The sequence below is a fragment of the Canis lupus genome, chromosome 19 (genome assembly GCF_048164855.1).
Source record: "Canis lupus baileyi chromosome 19, mCanLup2.hap1, whole genome shotgun sequence".
Lineage (NCBI taxonomy): Eukaryota > Metazoa > Chordata > Mammalia > Carnivora > Canidae > Canis > Canis lupus.
Window position 1 is genome coordinate 13571453 of NC_132856.1, and position 20045 is coordinate 13591497.

General features: G+C 37.5%; 1 long non-coding RNA gene across 18 annotated transcripts in view; it reads right to left on the reverse strand.

Annotated features, from left to right (window-relative positions):
* The window catches only part of LOC140609909 (uncharacterized), a 470386-nt gene that overhangs the window by 82885 nt on the left and 367456 nt on the right, over positions 1-20045 (reverse strand). For all 18 annotated transcript variants that reach the window (XR_012011641.1, XR_012011642.1, XR_012011644.1 and 15 more), the window contains one exon: positions 6668-6916. This is a non-coding gene — a long non-coding RNA (uncharacterized lncRNA). The remainder of the gene's footprint in view (positions 1-6667; positions 6917-20045) is intronic.

Consider the following 20045-nt stretch of genomic DNA (forward strand, 5'->3'; position numbering starts at 1 on the left):
TCCTTATGTTTTATTTTCAGTAATTCTGATGACAACTTCTCTCCAAGGTGGTAAACTCAATAATATTTTGAAGGCGTGACTAGCCAACTATATAGTCAAATTATATGGCGGAGTTTTCTGTGATGTTAGGGATAGCACAGAGATCTAGACTGTGTATCCTATTACAAGGTTATGAGACATATGGACTGTCTAGTTTCTTTACTGTGTTCATGCAATAGTAAAGGAACTTGTATCATCAGTCAACCACATGTGCCAATCACCAATGAAGGTTATTTCTAATATCTCCTTTAAAAACTAACAAACCTTAATATATATGTGTCAGTAACAATATTTGAATTAATTACACAGTCCCCTTGATAGTGTGGATTTCTCTTAGAGGCATATCAAAGTATAGAGTAAAGTTATCTTGGGGCACCTGAGTAGCTCAGTTGGTTATGTATCCAACTCTTAATTTCAGCTCAGGTCATGATCTCCGTGTGGTGAGGTTGAGCCCTGCCTTAGGCTGGGCATGGAGCCTGCTTAAGATTTCTCTCTCCCTTTCCTCCTCCGCCCTTCACCTCCTGCTTGCACATGTGTTCTCTCTTTAAAAATAAAAAAAAGTTATCTTACACATACACACAAAACCATATCACTCTATGTTGATGTATTTTTAAAGTAATTTACCAAGCATACAATACTACACATTCCTTTTAGAGTAAAGGAAATCTACTCCACTACTTTCATATCTCATTACCCAGAATTTGAATATCTTTTCGTTACCACCTCAGTTACTAATAACATTCACCCTGTTCTAGAAACTAGAACAGAGATCATATTCTCTGAAACACCTTTCCATAAGAGAAACACAAATAAAATTAAAATTTCAATGGAAAAGAGGTCAGATAACAAAGGTTATAAGAATGATAATCTGCTTAGGGGCACCTAGATGGCACAGCATCTGCCTTCAGCTCAGGTCAGGTTCTTAGAATCCTGGGATCCAGTCCTGTATTGGGTTCCTACTCAGCAAGGAGCCTGTTTCTCCTTCTCCCTTTGCTGTTCCTCTTGCTTGTGGTCCCTGTCTCCATCAAATAAATAAATAAAATCTTTAAAAAAAAAAAAAAAAAAGAATTAACCCACAGTAACCTTGTTCTTAACTCCTTTCCCTCACTGGAAAACTATCTTACCAAAGATGACTCAAATCCAGATATTCTTGCTCTACCAAAATATACATAAGAGTAAGTCTTTATGCATACAAATAATAGATATCTCACAAACTGGAACAGGGAGGTGTGTAAATCTGTTCAAGACACAAGGTAGGGAAGAGAGGTCATAGACTGTGAAGGAACTTGGGTGCTAGTCTTTACATTTTAGGTAATTACGTCAAAGCAAAATGGCAGAAAGTTTGAAAGTACAGGATACTCAACTTGCTTATCAGTTGTGTAGCCCAGATCAAATCATTTAAGTTTTCAGAGCGTTAGTTTCCTCATCTACAAAGTATATATCATAACAGTAGCTGCCAGTCCAAGATGTATGTAACTACCGAACGAAACAATGAATACACCAAGCTCAGCACTGGTAAGCATTCAATTAACAAGCCCTGATGAGGTCAAAGTCAATGATTCTAAAAATAGCCGTGAATGTTGGGTAGATAAAACCAGTGCAGAAGTATGCCTGTGATAGGGATTGGGAGCTAGGACTCTTACCATTTTATTAGAAACACTCACCCAGGGCCTGCGCTAAAGCTGTCCTGAAAGAGAAGTATGTATCCAGGTGCATGGTATGCCCAGGTATATGAGTAAATGTTTGTGGGGGTGAGTAGTGAGTGACAGGCCTTTCTTGTTAGTTACTGAATACAATACAGTGAGGTACAACTAAATTGTTATTTTCAAATTGTTTCCTATGCAGTACTACAGAATGGGCCAAAATATGCCCACTTCAAAGGCCTGACTTATACACAGAAAATACTAAGTTTATGTCTGAAACAAATTCCTCTATATACTGCAGCTTAAAAAAATCATCAAACCATGTATAACTCTTTTTTTTTTAAATCATCCTGGCAGGGTGCCTAACTTGCTTAGTCAGTAGAGCATGCAACTCTTGAACTTGGAGTCATGTATTTGAGCTAACGTTGGGTATAGAATGTACTTAAGAAAAAATAAAAAATAAGAAATAAAATCATCTTGGCATATCTCTCTGTGATTCCTCATACTTAAGAGTTTGCCAAGTCAGGTTTTTCTATTCAGAAATCTAGTAAGTAGGGGTCTATCACCAAAACAACAAAGAGATCTTAATTACAGTTATTCAAACAAGGCCACTATAATTCTCTATTTATTGCAACATGAAAAATTCTCAGAAGATAATCAATAAATTATGTCTTCCTTTTAGAAAATTCTAGACAACTCACTAATGTTTTCCAATACACTATTTGGAAGGCAGTTTCTGATTCAGGCTAATCAGGCAGTCTTCTAATGAAATTTCAGACAAGACTGAACTCCAAATTCCATACTTAGAAAACACTTGGGGTCAATGCATTTGCACACTAGCAGAACAGTACAAAAATAAGGCCTGTGGGAAAAAGCAGCTGATTCTATAACAGTTCAACAAGCCACGCAAAACTGAAATTAAGCAGTTTATGATTTTGTTGAATTACTTTTGCCTTTCATTCTCTATCCAGAATAAGGAGGACCAATAATCTGATATGTTGGCATGGAAAAAAAAATAAACAGCAATAAAAGACTTAACACTCATGTTCACATACACATATAAACATATCTAGAAGCATATAAACATAGGCTTTTCTTTTTCTGAAATATTAACTGGTGCAGTTTTTTTTTTTTAAGATTTTATTTATTTATTCATGATAGTCACAGAGAGAGAGAGAGAGAGAGAGAGAGAGAGGCAGAGACACAGGCAGAGGGAGAAGCAGGCTCCATGCACCGGGAGCCCGATGTGGGATTCGATCCCGGGTCTCCAGGATCGCACCCTGGGCCAAAGGCAGGCGCCAAACCGCTGCGCCACCCAGGGATCCCTGGTGCAGTTTTTTGATCTTGTATTACCTTATACCCAAGAGCCTTTCCTCCATTCAGCTAGATAAGGCTAACATCAGTACTCCTTGCTTCAAGGAAGGGAAGGACAAGCAGCAACAAAAACTCTAAGCTTTGCCTTTTAAGAGTTTAAGTCCTGGCAGGGACCATAGATCTGAGAACATGTGCAATGAGTGACAGCAAGGCTTCTGGCCTCCCACAGGTAAACAATAATTCTTTAGGTAGAGAGGGCTGGGAGAGAACCTACAAGGGAGAGAGGAAAGCTGAGGACGAAAGAAGGGTCTGTTTCATCTAGGCTGAGCCTCAGGGACAGGGGAGAAAATATTCCCGACATGTATAAGGAATATTTTGTATATGTTGTTTATGTTACAACGAAATGTTTTCCTGTGTTTATCAAAACCAATGTCTAGGCATGAACCAATCATTATGGAAACTAAGTGATGTCAGAAGCAATTTTTTGTAGTCTTTCAACTAGATAGAACATCCTTGGATTTGGAGGACTGAATGACAGAGAAAATAGGAAGGTGGTGACTTAGACATTGAAGGATCACCAAGACAGTTCTTGCATTTTTGTGTTTCAAGAATGAGCCTCATTTTCTTTGACTAACCAAGTCTAAAGACAATATAAACTCATGTGAATTTGGGTGTTTCCTTAGTTGGACAATTGGACTAAGAGGTGAATGAATCAATAAATTAGTTATTTTCAGCATTTCTTTTTGTTTCTTAAACTCGGAAGACACTATAGTATAATCATTAAAAGTCTGGATTAGTCCTGAGTTTATGTTTATAATCTTCTGCTAATTATATGATTTTATGTAAATCTTTAATGACTTAAACCATTTCCTTATCTGAAAAGTGGTGACACTATTTTTGTTGGGAGGATTACATGAGAGAATATATTAAATGCACCATGCCAGTCACATAGTGCTTATTAATCATTGGGAGCTACCCACTGTGGTGATTGTACTATTATTCTTATTGAAATACTTTGGAATCAACAAAATTGCAAATTGGTTTAGTCAAGTCGGAGCAGAAGATACAGCTAGAAAAAGTGCATGCAGAGTCACTCAAATCCACAGTCTTACCTACAAGTTAAATTTGGTCCCAAATTCAATTTACTGCAGTCTCATTTGTTCTGGACAATGTACAAGAACAGAGGATGAATAAATCCTGGGGTCTATCCTCTAGAGTTCACACTGAAGTGGGAGGGTGAGACACCTACACAGCATTAAAATAACTATCTGTGTGTCTGTGCTACAGGAAATGCTATTAAAAAAATAATAATAAGTGAACAAGTAGCTGAGAGGAGGAAGGAAACAATGCACGCTAGAGCACTCAGAGAAGACTTAGGGAAGATAGCAGACTTGAGTTCAGCAATAAATATATTGTAGACATTCTCAATGTGAAGAAGAGGGAAAAGATTGAGCATGGAAATTTTCTGGGATATCAGTTGAGAAGCAAAGTGACAAGGTGGGTGTCCTACCCTTGCTTTCTTGGCACCTACAATTTTCATGCAAGCACACTGACTTTTAACTGCCAGTCCCTGTGATCCTGTGCCTGGGGACTTCTGCCATCATTGAAGCCAGAGGCACTGGAAGATTAATACCCACTCCAAAGAAGCTCTTAACCTATCATGGCTGATGAATAAATAACCTAGCTCTCCTGTCCCTCTACCTCCCAACACGTCCCCAGCAGGATTACGTGCCAGTTGCCCCCAGGGAGAAGTCTGCTGTAGAACAAAACTCCCCTTTATTAGCTTCCTTTTCTGCTTTGTCTTGCTCCTCCACTCCCCTACAGTTGTTACTTGAAATCATTTTCTAAATAAATGACCTGTGTTTGAATCCTTGCAACGAGTCAAACCAAACCAAGACTGGTAAGGGAATAGAATTCACATTCACAGTTCATTTAACCATGGATTTCTTTTTTCTTTTTTTTTTCTTTTCTTTTCTTTTTTTTTTTTTAAAGCATGGATTTCTTAAGCACTTTCTATATGCCTGCACTAGCTACACACTGTGGATTTAGAGATGGATCAGAGGCACTCCCCGACTATATGGAGTTTACAGTATGGCTGGAAATACGAAGTACATTGAAAGTAAGTTGTATTGGTGTTGAATAGATCATAAGCTCCTTTGGGACTGGGATCATGCTTGATTTAACTCAATAATTAGTATAATCCACAGCATATGACAGGTACTCAACTATTTATTGAATAAAAAAGCATGATAATAACAATACAACGTATTTTAAAGGTTTTATAAGCCTTCAAGTGCTTTACAAAAATCATCTCCTTTAATCGTCACTGAAACCCCACTAGATAGGAATCATTTGTTCACTGAACAAAGTAAGAAATTCAGGATCAGGAAAAATGAGCTTTTAGGTCACCAAATGCTGGGGTCTGACACTACACCGTCTGATTCCACATGTATTGCCCTCAATATCTAAACCACCCTGACCCTTTCTCCCTTATAGCCATGTATGCAGGATGTAATTAGGAAGACATCCAAGAAGAGAAATCTGTCTTCATGTTATCAGGAGCTGGGCCAATAATAAACGGCAATGTGGCTACTAATTTTCTTCAAACATTGCTTGTGCTTGAACAGGATTCATGCTTCACTGGTTATAATCCTGACTTTCCTGGGAGATGCAGCTATAAGGGAAGGAGACACTCATTCCCTCACATCATGATAGGAAATTAGAACCTAGGACAGTGTGTTGACTGTCTGATTCCATTATCTCAATTTATGAATGACAGAGAGGTGCCAGATTGGTGCCCAAGGTCACAACTGCTCTTCAGTACCAGTGTCCTCCAATAGGCCAAGACAGGCAAACTCCTTGAGGTGAGAAAGGCAGATGCCCATGCTCTGGCCTCTAGTGGCCACATAGAAGGCCAGGAGAGGGGGAATTCAGCCCCATACATCACCACAGGCAGTATTTCTCAAACTACCTAGAGGGGACAGCCTGCAGTTTTTGTTTAATCCCCAATCCACTGCAGACCATTACCTCTGTAAAATACAGGAGTATAAATTACTAGACACTGCTCTAAACATTTCTCAAAACTTACTCTCAATTTCTATACTCATCTTATCATGGGCCAATAACAGTTTGTGGTTTGGCATTAGCCCTCCGACTACATACACGTTGAGCAGCATAATACAGGGGGCCAGAAAAGACAGAGGGGGTACACATAAGATGGCATACCAGCTTAATTATGCAAGATGTGGTGTGGTTTCCCTCCCTAGTTCTTCAAATACAATCGTTCCATCAGCAGTGTTTCCTTGTGTCACCTCTGACCTCCCACTTCACCTGGGACCTGTTTCCTGCATGCCCAGGATTCATTCCTCAAAGTTCCCTACACCTGGATTTCCCCTGATAATCCCTCAACAAAACTGATCCTGGTGCACATCTAGCTTAATTCTCTGTTAGAACAGGACACAAGGCAATTCTAGAAGTAGTTTCCAAAGTAAGTACTCACATCCTGTGGGGTGTAAGAATGATATACTGTGGAATATGGCAAACAAATATAGTTTTTTTTTTTCTACTAACCTTTTCTCTCCTCCTTTTAAAATGTCTCCTTTAAGGTATTATTTATAATGTACTTATTTTATCAGTATAGTCCATAGAATGAAAAAAACAAATATACTTGCCTTTGTCCAGAGTGCCAGCTCTTTTTATCCCCAGACTTCAGTGCTCAAGGAAAAAAATATCTTTTTTTTTTTTTATTTCAATGTATCTAAGATTCATTGGAATACTGCTCAAAATGTAGATTTCAAGTTCCTTGTAGATTCTGATCCATTGGGTCTGTGGCAGGACCTAGAATATGGATTTTTAAGAATCATCTTCCTCCAACTCAAGTGATGTCCAATGCTATTGTCCCAGGATCACCATGAAACACTCTGCACATAAAATAGTAGGACATTTTGTTAGAAGAAATTTATATAATTTTTGTGAGATTTTAATTGATGGCAATTTATGAGTAAGAACAGAGTGCTGATAATTCCTTTAACAGTGACATTTTAAAGTAATTAATTCCTACACTTGAAAACAAGGTCACTGTCTCTAAAACTTGATGTTCGTTAAGATTCCAAAAGTAGAAATTAAGGGAGAAAAAGTCATTTATTCTAAAAATGCAAACATCAAAGAGAACATGCTGTTCTTTTTGGATGAGTCCAAATGAATGTCATGTTGACTTGCAGAGAAACTATTAAAACGTGATACAAATGAAGAAGCTGAAGCATGTTTTGATGGATGTGGAGCTCAGTTGACAGCAAACTAGGCCACTCTTGGCACACTCAGCATTTGGAAAAGGGATTTATTTTCCAGAATGGAGCATATATTTGGAAGCCTCAGCTTTGGCAATGAAAACTAGAAGAAGAAATCCAGCTAATGGGATTGATATGACATCCTAGAAGTTTGGCAGATGAGAGTTCCTATCGAAGGAAGGTCTAACAAGGAGTAGCAGACAGAGTAGTCAAGAAAGGGTGTTCCTACAATAAACAGCAGACTTTCAATCATTGGGCAGGATTGATGGGATAAAGCAGCTTCTCCATACTGAGTTCATGAGATACAGGGGAGAGTATCAAAGCAGGACTCCAGGACAGCAAAGAAAGTCTACAGATAGAAACTAGATTACAAACAAGGGAGATTACAACTGAGAGTTGTTTGGCATGGAAAATCCAATCAGAACAAAAAGTTAACTTGATGCAACTGAACTAGGATCCTTTGAACTGTTCTTTAGGAAAAGATGGATCCTGTATCCCATGATGGCCTTGGTTTCTCTGTGGGAATAAACTTCATTGCTTTATCAAATATGTATGTGCTGGGCAGCCTGGGTGGCTCAGCAGTTTAGCTCTGCCCTCAGCCCAGGGCATGATCCTAGAGACAGGGGATCAAATCCCACGTCAGGTTCCCTGTATGGAGCCTGCTTCTCCTTCTGCCTGTGTTTCTGCCTCTCTCTTTCTCTCTGTGTCTCTCATGAATAAATAAATAAAATCTTTAAAATATATATATATAAATGTGCCATTCATAGGGCTGTGTGCTATACTCCAGGAGAATGCCAGAAAATCTGTTTCAGACCTCTTGCAGCATCCATTTTAGTGGGGAGAGAGATTCAATTAAATAACCAAAAAAATGCAAAATTTCAAATACACACACACACACACAGATACACACACATATACTCCTGGAGGAGAATGGATTAATGTGTATATGATGGAGAGGATTCTAGTCAGACAATTCAGAGCTAAACTAAGATTTGAAGGTGAATAGAAGTAAACTGGGTAAAGATCAGAGGAAAGACCATGCCAGACAAAGGGAACAGCATATGCAAAAGCTTAAAAGTGGAATGGAAGCTTGCATGGCTCCAACATGGGGTATAGGAAGTCCAGTGAAAAAGTGGTTGAAGAAATTAGTTTTTGAACTTTATTCTAAGTGAAATGGGAAGACTTGGAAACATTTAGGCAAAGGAAATAACAAGAGAGAATTTGAGATTTGAAAATGTCCCTCTGGATTTAGTGCTGAGAATAGCTTCGAGAGAGGCACAGATGGATGATAGTAATCAGATGGTTGTGAGAGTATCCCTGATGCAGAATGATGGTGGTTTTGACTAAGGAAGTGGCAAAGAACATAAAACTGTAAGACAAAATTGAAGGATAAACAGAATTTGTCACAAGACAGGGGGGATGTTGAGCAGAAAATCACACACATTAAATGTTTTTCTCAGTACCTTATTGTCTTAGCCAAAAAATTTCCATTGAATACAGTTTAGACACATACATATAATAGATGGATGGATGGATGGATGGATGGATGGATGGATGGATGGATGAATTAAACAGACAGACATTCAGATATCATGATGGGACAGATCCTATACCTAGTTCAAGTAAAATGCTGTTGGCTGCATCATCCAAAAATTTCAGGTCAAATGAAAAACATGCTTTTTCAGGAAAAATACAAAAATATTTTAACTTTTTGCTGAAAGAATTGAAATTCTTATTTTAAAATTTATCAGAAGCCTGGAGATCCCAGATTGCACTAAAAGAATTACTTTATACATTTACTGAGTGTCCTATGGAGGGCATGATACAGAGTTAAGAGGTAGAAAGCCAAAAATTAACATGGATCTCATATTAAAAGGGGAGGAGATGATGTATAACAGATAAATAGTCTCCTTAATAGAAATCTATGCAAGTTTAATGTGGTAATTTCTATTCTTCCTGAATTTTCCATTTGAATTGTCTCCTTCATTAAATCAATGACAAGACACCCTCACCTTGCCTTGGTGATTTCTGTCCAGCTGATCATCCTTCTAGGCACCTTGGTTGAGCTTGAGTCCCTCAAGCACTGCTAATCATGTTAGACATGCGGGCCATACATCCCTAAAGCAAACTCCCTTCATTAACTCTTTGCCTCAAGAAGACATCAAAGTAAATGAATGATTAATTCCTTATTTGGTCTAATCTAAAACTTGAAAGTTTATCAGAAGATAGCCCAATCTGTAAATGATATTTGAATTTTGGAAAGTTCAGCCTTCCTTTCTTGTTCATTAGTTCAATAAATGGTTATAAGAGATGGACATTATGCCAGGGCAAAGATGATAAGGCGGTGCCCACATGGAGAAATAGTGAAACAGGGTATTTGAACCATCACAAAATGAGCAATTCAGCTGTTGATGTAAATAGTAAAGATGGACCTCAAGAATAAATCTATGAGACTTTTCCTGAAGGGCAAATCTGACAACATATGATTTAGTAGAACTGACCAAGCCTTTACATGACAGGAAAGACCCCATGTTTAAATCAGATAAAACTTATAATGACACATAGATAATAAGCAGGTAAACTGGTCAACATCTCTTAAGTCATCCATTTGTTCATTTATTCACTGGAAATTTATTAATAATATGTACTTGATGCTGACCATTGTATGATGCACTAGGATAGGTTTTGAACAGAATAGTCCTTGTGGGGGAGAAAAGCAAACATGAAATAAATTATCTTACAAATAACTTTTTAACTTCAAAGATATTAAGGTCCATAAGGGAAAGTGCAGTGTGCTCCAACAGGATGGTGGACAGATGGAAAGGGCAGGCAAACAGGATGAGTAGGAAGAAGGAGGTGGAGAATAACAGAAGATAGAACATACACAGAAACTCTGAGAAGGGAGAGTTTGAAAAGGCAGAAGGTCCAGAAGGTGAAGTATAGTCAAGATGAAGAGAGTTATGAGACAAAGCCACAAAAAAGTAAGAGTTAGAGTATAAGCCTTCCAGTCAAGACTAGAGATTTTGAAGTTTCATTAGAAGAGCAAAATAAAGCAAATAAAGAGTTTAATCTCATAACACTACTTAGATATTTCTAGCTCGTACCCAGTAAAAGTTCATTAAAAAAAGAAAAAGGGAATGTTGTAAACATTCTAATTTGAGTAAATTAAAACTATACTACTAGAGCAATTACGTTTTATAATTTGCTTATGGGAAAATAAATTACAAATAAGACACTATTGCTAATTTTCTATCATCCTGCTCTATTGTCTCCTACAAATGCAGTGCTATAGGTCAAATCAAGAGTTTGAATAGCCCTAATATGAAAAACACAAGAAACAACATATGTTGTTGAGGATGTAGAGAAAAAGGAACCCTTGTGCACTTTTGGTGGAAATGCAAACTGGCACAGGCACTGTGGAAAAGAGTATGGATGGAGGTTACTCAAAAAGTTAAAAATAGAATTACCACATGATCCAGTAGTTCCACCACTGGGTATTTACCCAAAGAATATGAAAACAGTAATCTAAAAAGATGTATGTGACCCTATGCTTATTGCAGCATTATTTACAATATCCAAATTCTGGAAGCCCAGATGTCCATTTACAGATGAACGGATAACAATGGGAGATACACACACACACACACACACACACACACACACACACACACAGTGGAATATCACTCAGCCATAAAAAAGAATGAAATCTTGCCATTTCCAACAATATGGATAGATACAGGGCATAATGGTAATAAAGCAATTACAGAAAGACAAATACCGCAGGATTTCATTCACATGTGGAATCACACTTATGATGATCACTGAGTAATGTACAGAATTAGTGAATAAGTATATTGTACACATGAAACTAATATAACACTGTACGTTAGCTGTACTACAATTACTTTTTTAAAAAATGTGAACAGTCTTGTTTGTAGCAAAGATTTCAAGTTCAGCTAATTGATGTTTGTGCCTTTGAAAGACTATGACCAAAGTATTCCTGAAAATAAATAAAATAGCTTGATAAAGGACAGTTAATGTCTTTCTCCAGATTTAAAAATAAGGAGTGCTTTCCTTCAAATTTTCAATAGACACTGTGAAAACAATTCTACTTATATACCACTTTCATCCTAATAATTGGGTTTCTCTAGTGGAGAATAGATTTTGGAAGGGTAAACATTGTGATCTATCAGAAAATTTGCACTTACTGCTCACAGAAAACATTTAAGCATTTTAACTCAGCCAAAGAGAAGAAATAATTTTACTTTTCATTAAACTTGTTTGTGAGGAAATACAAAATTCTCAGCCTCAAAACTGTTTTTCATTTCCCCCAACAAACCTTACCCTTGCCAAATTGTTTCACAAAAATTGCAGCATTTTTAATGGTTTTTCAACAACACTCAAAGATTCATTTTCCTATGAGCATTTACACTGAAGTAGTTGAAAAACAACATGAGTTTGGATGGGTCTGAACATAAACAAGCCTGCGGTATAGAAAGAGCATTAATTTTCTTTAATCCCCAGAAGACAGACAACCATTTTCATGAAATTCCCATATGCACAATTTTCCAAGTCCTTTGGATTAAGATCATTATCCTATAATAAACACACCCTCCCTCTCCAGTGCTATATAATTAAAGAGCAACTTCTTCCAGCCATACTACCCTCATGTAACACTTAGCTCAAGCTGTTGGTATCTTGCCCATATCCTCTTGGCACTTACTCTTCCCAAAATTGCGGACAGCTTGTAAATGCATGTGGCCATAACTCTAAGGCTGAGGCTTCCCTTGGCTGTCAGAGGATGCTCAGCCTTCACAAGGACCAGACAGACCTGGCACGTTTATGACTCCAGGAAAGGCCTTCCACCAGTGACACACAGGAGTTGATAACATCTTTACCCTTCACATGGAACAACTCGGAGACTCAGTCTACACAATGTCCCAGAGGACCCACAGCAATAACCTGCTCATTAATTGACCTTGAAATAGCTTCCTTCCCGTGTCTGTCTCACTTCATCACTCCCCTAGTGCTTCCTGGCTTACCTCACAATTAAACTACTTACTTTCATATCATTGTTTCCAATCTTAGGTTCTGTGAATTGGCCTGAGGCAAATATATTTGCTAAATATGTTCCAAGGTATCATTCTTATTTCTAAACTGTGCTTAGTATTTTTGCAAAAATAAAAAAAATAATAATAATAATAGAAGGATCCCTGGTGGCTCAGTGGTTTAGTGCCTGCCTTCAGCCCAGGACATGATCCTAGAGTCACAGGATCAAGTCCCACATCAGGCTCCCTGCATGGAGCCTGCTTCTCCCTCTGCCTGTGTCTCTGCCTCTCTCTCCCTCTCTCTGTGTATCTCATGAATAAATAAATAAAATCTTTAAAAAATAATAATAATAATGACCTTTATATTTTCATAAGTAATGATCTGGGATGCCTGGGTAGCTCAACCAGTTAATTGACTCTTGATTTTGCCTCAGGTCATGATTTCAGGGTCCTTAGATCAAGCCCCTGCTTAGTGGGGAGTCTGCTTAAGATTATTTCTTTCACTCTCCTCTGTCCCACCTTGACTCACTCTCTCTTTCTCTCTCTCTCTCTCTCAAACAAATAAATAAATCTTTAAAATTTTTTTTTCACAGGTAATGATCTCAAATTCAGTAAATGGCAAAATATTTTTTGGATGCCAACAATGAATGCCAGGTCCTGGGAATAAAATTATGAACAAGGTACTCAGCCACTATCTTCATCAAGAGTATATCCTCAACCCCATGATAAGGAATCTTAGATTTCTTCTCTAAGAGTTTTTAGAAATGGCGCAATGTCCTGCATTTTGCCCTCTAAAATTCCACTTTAAGGTCTTATAACCTTCCATGAGAGACTAAATCAGTGGTAACTACCCTTATTTGGTATTATATAGCCTGATAAAAATCTAATGATATTCTTTCAGAAATATCCTCATATACAGGAGCACATACATGGTACATAAAATTCCAGAGATCTCTCCATCTTCTAAAACCCTCTGCATGAATCCTTTTAAAGATCTCTGAATCCAGGTAAAACTCCATGCTATAGACCAATGGGCTAGCCAATGGAAATACAACCCGAGTCATATATATAATCTTAATTTTCAGATGGTCACATTTTAAAGAGGCAAAAAAAAAAAAAAAAAAAAAAGAAAGAGACAAAATTTAGCCAGTATGTCCCAGTATTTAACCCAGTATGCAAACTATTAAGATTTTAAATATAATCAATATAAAATTTATTAATAAGCTATGTTTACATTATTTTTAAATTCTAAGTCTTGAAATTCTAGTATGTACTTGACACAGCACATTTCAATTCAGACAAGCCACATTTCAAGTACTCGGTAACCACACAGACGCAGAGGCTACCATATTGGTCAGTGCAGCTCTAAAGCAAGAGATAATGGAAGTTTGTCTTCGTGACCTTCCTCTTTTCCCTTTATAAGGCCCTTCTGCCCTTAGAGCATCATCCCACTATGGAATACTTCGCAACTTCTCAACTCATCTCAAGTCAAAATTATCTAGTGACTTTCCCTTTCCTGTTGTAACATGTGTCTAACTAGCTCTCCTGTTGATGAAGATTTAAAAACCCATTCATTCTTTAGTGTTAAGAGTTGATGCTTTAGGATAAGAAATGCAAATGATCTTCCATTGAAATACCAACTTCGACCATGATCTTCTCATTTCCAGAGTTGAGAAAGGCTCTGAGATTGCATTTAGACTCAGTGGGAAGGAATGTTATGATCAATAGCTATATTGTCCTCTGGTATACAAGTGGGTAGATTGCATATGAGCTGTTTATTTCCTGGAAAAATGTATTTATAACTTAGCAGATGTTTCTTAAATAACCTTTAAAAAGTAGTTTTAAGTAGAGAAATTTCAGGTATGTGCACTTAGCTGTCACTATGTGCTTTGATTTCTATGGTTAATGTTTTAAGAGTTTTGTAGAATATGCAACATGTTAAAATATATCAATATGGACATAAATATAGATATAGCATCTTCAGAAGGATAAGCCAATTTATGACACAAATGAGAAAAGAATTTGGGGAAGAAAAAAAGAAGCTCAAGAAAATTCTATAGCCAAATTTTCATGCTAGCAAGAATCAGCAACACCACTGGAAACTATCCTCTGACCAACTTTTTTGGGCTGTTTTGATGTGGGCCTCATCCATTCACCCATTCTTTGATTTTCATGACAACTTCATAAAGTAGATTGGAGAGGAGAAGTTGCTCAGTGGCCAGATGAGGACTGTGGAATAAGAAAGTAATTAGTACTCCCAATTGTAAGAGTATTCATGACTTCTGGGGACATTTCTTTCATTATTTTCTGTCAACACTTCTATCATAGTCTCTCTTCTAGAATGGCAGATATTGACTGCCTATGGGAAGTTATCTTGTTTACTTTGGTTTGTAAGTGTCTGGAGTTGGAAACTCTGTAAGTGGCCTTTTGTTCTCAAGAGCAGAATGAGGTACATAACTGGTTCCATGGTAATTAAATCCCACTCATATTTTTCCCCTTCACGTACTAAGGGGATATATCCAGGCATCCTCTTCCCTTGCCCTGCTCAGACTATCAATAAATGAATTTTCTCTTTTATACTCTATTTTCAACCCTTTCCTAAGGTTGGGCCAATGAAAAACAGGTGGAAAGAAATGCTTTGATGAGCACTGAGTGTTATATGCAACTGATTAATTATTGAACACTACATCTGAAACTGATATACTATATGTTGGCTAATTTAAATAAAAAAAGAAGGCAGTCCTGGTGGCTCAGTGGTTTAGCCCCGCCTTCAGCCCAGGGCGTGATCCTGGAGACCCGGGATCAAGTCCCACATCAGGCTCCTTGCATGGTGCCTGCTTCTCCCTCTGCCTGTGTCTCTGCCTCTCTCTCTTTGTCTCTCATGAATAAATAAATAAAATCTTTAAAAATAAATAAATACTTTGATGTTAAAGGACTAGAAATATTTATCTCCTACATAGCTAACTATATGTCATTCGACATAACAGAGAAGCAAGGTTCTCTAGGTTCACCTAGTCCTCTACAATTGAAATAAAATTAGTTAGAGCTCCACCCAATGAGTGATGGGACATCTGTCTACTGTCCATAATGCTCTGGAAATTTGGGAGGTGGTGTGAATATTTCTTCTAATCATCTCTGGCTGCAAATTCCTGATTCTAAGAAATTAGTTTATAGATCTCTTTACTGCAGCATTTTTGCTCCAATACTCTCCATAATGAATTATCACGCCTATTTTCTTTACTCTTCCCAATTCCACTAGCACAGGTAGTAAGACAGGAGGAGGAAGACACAGAGGTTTGTTTTACAGAATACCTTACAATTGCATGTATGACATCTCTGTTTGGTAGAATATGGTACAAAACTCCAGCAGGACTTTGTTTAATCCTCTGTTTGGGGTCCAATCTCTTTTTTCTCCATCATCCTGATTTCTTCTTCCTTGTTGTATGCCCCATCATTCAAGTACTCACAAGGTTATTATGCAGGACAGTTGAATTACTTCTTTGTTTTAAGATCTCTTTACAGACCATCAGCTAGTTCTCCCACATCTCGATGAAATATCAGAGTAGTCTATCATTTAACTCTCTCTAAACAGGTGAAGTTCCCTCCTGGTCCCAACAGTTTAAATAATAGAAAATTGTATTTGTTTTCACCTTGTCATTAAAGAGGTCCCCAGAAGAAGATTTTGGGATGAGGACTTATGTGCAAGTGATTTCTTAATAAATATTTTCCGGGGAAAATAAGAGTTTTCAGAGAAGCCTAGTAATCATGATAAGAAGGGGAAGAAACCAAACATAAATAAGATCTCATGCAAAATCTCTCAAAGGCAATGCTCATCATCCTTATCCCACAGGGAACTTTGCATTGTGAACTGTGCCTGAGAGTGGTCCTCACCAGGGAGCACCCCTGAGTCACTGGCTAAGGGCCACCCAGGCAGCTTCCAGGCATATGAGTACAGACTGGCTCACGGAGCCTTAGGAATCCTTCCAAAGATAAGCTGTGATTGCTGGTCATGGAACCAAAATCATATGGAAAGAGTTACACAAAATGTTAAACAGGAATCCAATGGCATATAAGTAGAATACAATCAAGGCACATGACAACCTGCTTCCTAAGAAATTATTAGCAGCTGGTATTTTTTTCTCATTTCTTTCCTTCATGTTTTCAACACACTACCATACCATACACAGACTTAGGTGCCACAGTACGCCACTCTCCACTTGCCCTTCCAGAAAAATTTATGAATCCAATGTCATGTAACTTTATTATCTTAATGTGTCCTAAGCAACAAGTAGCTAATTTGATTTTCAAGTTCATATACCTGAATATTAACATGTGGTACACCTTAGGTTAACATTTATACTTTGACTAATGCCTGTCTTAGAAATTGTAGACTAAGGAAATGATCCACTAAAATGGTATCAAATTATATATAGCATAGTACAATATAGAAGAAATAGTTTTGAGTTGGTAGACTTTTCCAATGATTTCTTTGAAATAATTGAATCCTTTCCACCCATAGCTAATCAAACCTTAGTAGAGATAGGAAAATTAGTAATAGCCATTTATCATGGCTCACTATATGCCAAGCACAATGCTCAGATAACTGTGTATCATTTAATCCTTACAACAACCCTATGAAGTAAGTGTTTTCTATCCCCATTTTGTGGAGATTGAGGGAAATTGTGACTTAGAAAGTTGAAAGAGCTTGCCAAAGAGGAAAAGCTAAAAAGTAGCAGACTTAGCATTCAAACCCCAAAAAGTATAATACTGAAGACTTTGTTCTTCTCCACAATGCTACCTTGCCCTCAACAGATAACTTGCGTTACTCTCAAAACCAGAGAACAAATTAATAACCAGATATTAGGGATAATGGAAGAAGTAGAAGTTTGGCAATGTAAGGTGTTCATGGTAACCCTACTGGACAACTCAAATTTGAGCTCTTTAATTTAATATAAATATGTGTGCCCGTGTTGTACATTGCTCTCTCACATACTCACATCCTATGCTTCTCCTTTATCCCACGGAAACACAAGATTAACTTAGACAGAAAACCTAAGTTCAAAGTAACCATCCTAAGAATGTTTTATAAGCTTCTAGTCCTCTTGCTAAGAGAAACTGAAGAAACAGAAAAAACAATATCCAGCTTCTCCTTATTTTTAAAAAATCGGAATCAAAGAACTTACTGTATTTCTGCACATTACAAAAACTGTGTGAGTACTTGCATGTTTTAAGTATCTCTCCATTGTATAAGTTTTCACAACACAGGATTTCTCAAAAAAATAAGCCCATAAAATATTATTAAGCACAGAAGAATTGAGATATAATGCTTCTGGGCAATTGACAGCTGCAAAATGATATGTAAAAAATGAAAAATGATTTCCAGAGCCTTCTGAAATGATACCAAAATGATGTTTAATAAAAATCACATCAATGTTAAAAAAGTGATTATTGCTGGTTGACCTTTTACCTCAAACTGCACTATTTTTAATAATGTTTAAAACATTTCAAAGGAAGCACTACAATATATTTTATTTTATGGCCTTTAATACTTTTCATGAAAACCTTTCATTTTGATGAATGGCAAAAGGAGAAAATACAGAACATGATTCTGGATATTTTAATGGCACCTCCATCTGTATGAACTATGAGCCACAACAAATATTATGTAGTTGGAGGTTGTTGCTCATGCATTTGAATCTTGCAATGATTAAGAAACCAAAAGTAAATGTGAGAAGAGATTTCATGGTTCATAAGATCCATGGAAATAGCTGTTGAAACTCAACTTCTACATGAGCAAAACCTCCCGTCTCTTAAAGCTAATTAGGACCTCCCTAATATTTACTTTGTAGAAGGAAAATATACCCTATTTCCAAAACACTAAGGAAGATATACATGGTCATGTTCTTTAACCTTAGATGTTAAAACTAGAAAAGTATGAAAGGATGTGTTTATTAGGGGATCAGGAACGGGCAAGAAGGAGGGTAGATTTAGACCTTCTTATATTATATTTTAACAAACATAAGCTTGGATTTTCCCAACAATTATATCCGTCTGTGTTCCAGGTACTCTAACTGCATATTACTCTCAAATGACACCATGTTATAAAGCAACCATTTATGATGTTCATGAATTCTGCAGATCAGGTGTTCAGACAGGAAACAATGCGAATGCCTGCCTTCATTCCATCTGCCTTAAATGGATGACTTTAGGTTTGAGGAAGAAGTCAGCAAAATTTTCTGTGAAGAGGCAGTTAGTGTTTTCAGTTTTGTGGGCCATAAATACACTCTCTGTCATGACTACTCAATTCTGCTGCTGAAGAGTAGAAGCTGCAATTAATAATACATAAATGAAAGCATGTGACTGTGTCCCAGTAAGACTATTTACAAAAAAAAAAGGCAGCCTGCTGGATTTGGCTCCCTGAGATCCCTGAAGGCTCACTGACTTGCATGTCAGGAGACTGATGAAAGCTGGCAATGGTGGGGGTAAGGGGTGGGTGTGTCTCAGTTCTTGTACATGTGAATCACTTCGTGTAGCTTATCTTCATGAATTATCTGGGATAATTCAGGCTTCCTCTCAGCATGGAGGCTGGGGATCTAAGGATTGCATATTGAGAGAAAGGATAGAGAGTGGACCACATGGAAGCTGTATCACACATGAGGCATGATTTCCACCACATTCTATTCATTGAGGCAGTCACAAAGTCCAACCCAGATTCAAGGAAAGGGGAAATAAGGGACCCTCCTCTTGATGGTGAGTGCCAAAGTTTGAGAGGGGCATGCAGGACAGGAAATATTGCTTTGGCCATTTGGGGGAAATATAATCTTCCACTATTTTACTCAACATACCAATAAATCTTTATACCTGCTAAGTTCTACACTGGACAACTGGTGAAGAAAAGTCAGTATCTGCCTTGAAAAAGATCACAAAAGTGTGAAAATACAGCTTTTCAAATAGATTTGTAAAGACAGTATAATGTAAGATATTATTGAGATATGAACCAAAAACAAAACATGAGGGAACTACAAAAAATTTGCTGCTACACAGCAACGTTAAATTGCAACATTTATTCTGGGCTAAGATAGAGGTCAGCAAACTACAGCTCATAGGCCAAATCTGGCCCACTGACTGTTGGGCCAATAAAGATTTATTGCCACAAAGACATTATCTTTCATTTAAGTGTTGCCTCTGGCTGCTTTTGCACTACAACAGCAGGGGTAAGGAGATGTGATAGATACTGGCTTGCAAAGCTGAAAATATTGTCTGGCCCATCAGAGAAAAAGTTTCCAACCACTGATCCAGAAATTTGCCAGGACTCAGAGGGAAAGGGAAAGAGGAAGAAACATGTACAAAGGTGGAGAGTCCTGCAAAGGCCAACACTCACTTGAATGACATTTCCTGAATTTGTTAGCTATGTCAACCAAGAACTGTTCAAGGTTTTACTCCTTCGATATTCCAACATTTTACTTATAACCTTGTGGGGCACCTTGCATCTTTGTGTGCATAAGGGTTCAGAGATTCCTAGAAATTCGGGGGGGAAATGCTTAATTATATCTACCAGAGATACAGAAAGGAAAGCAAAACCCACTAACACATCTGCTACACGTATGCCATCTTACACATACGTTTTCTGAAATGTTGAGGTTATGCTGATCTCAGATGAGAACCACATCACATTTATTTCCCCTGTCCATTCCCCTTGTTTTATGATTCTTTTC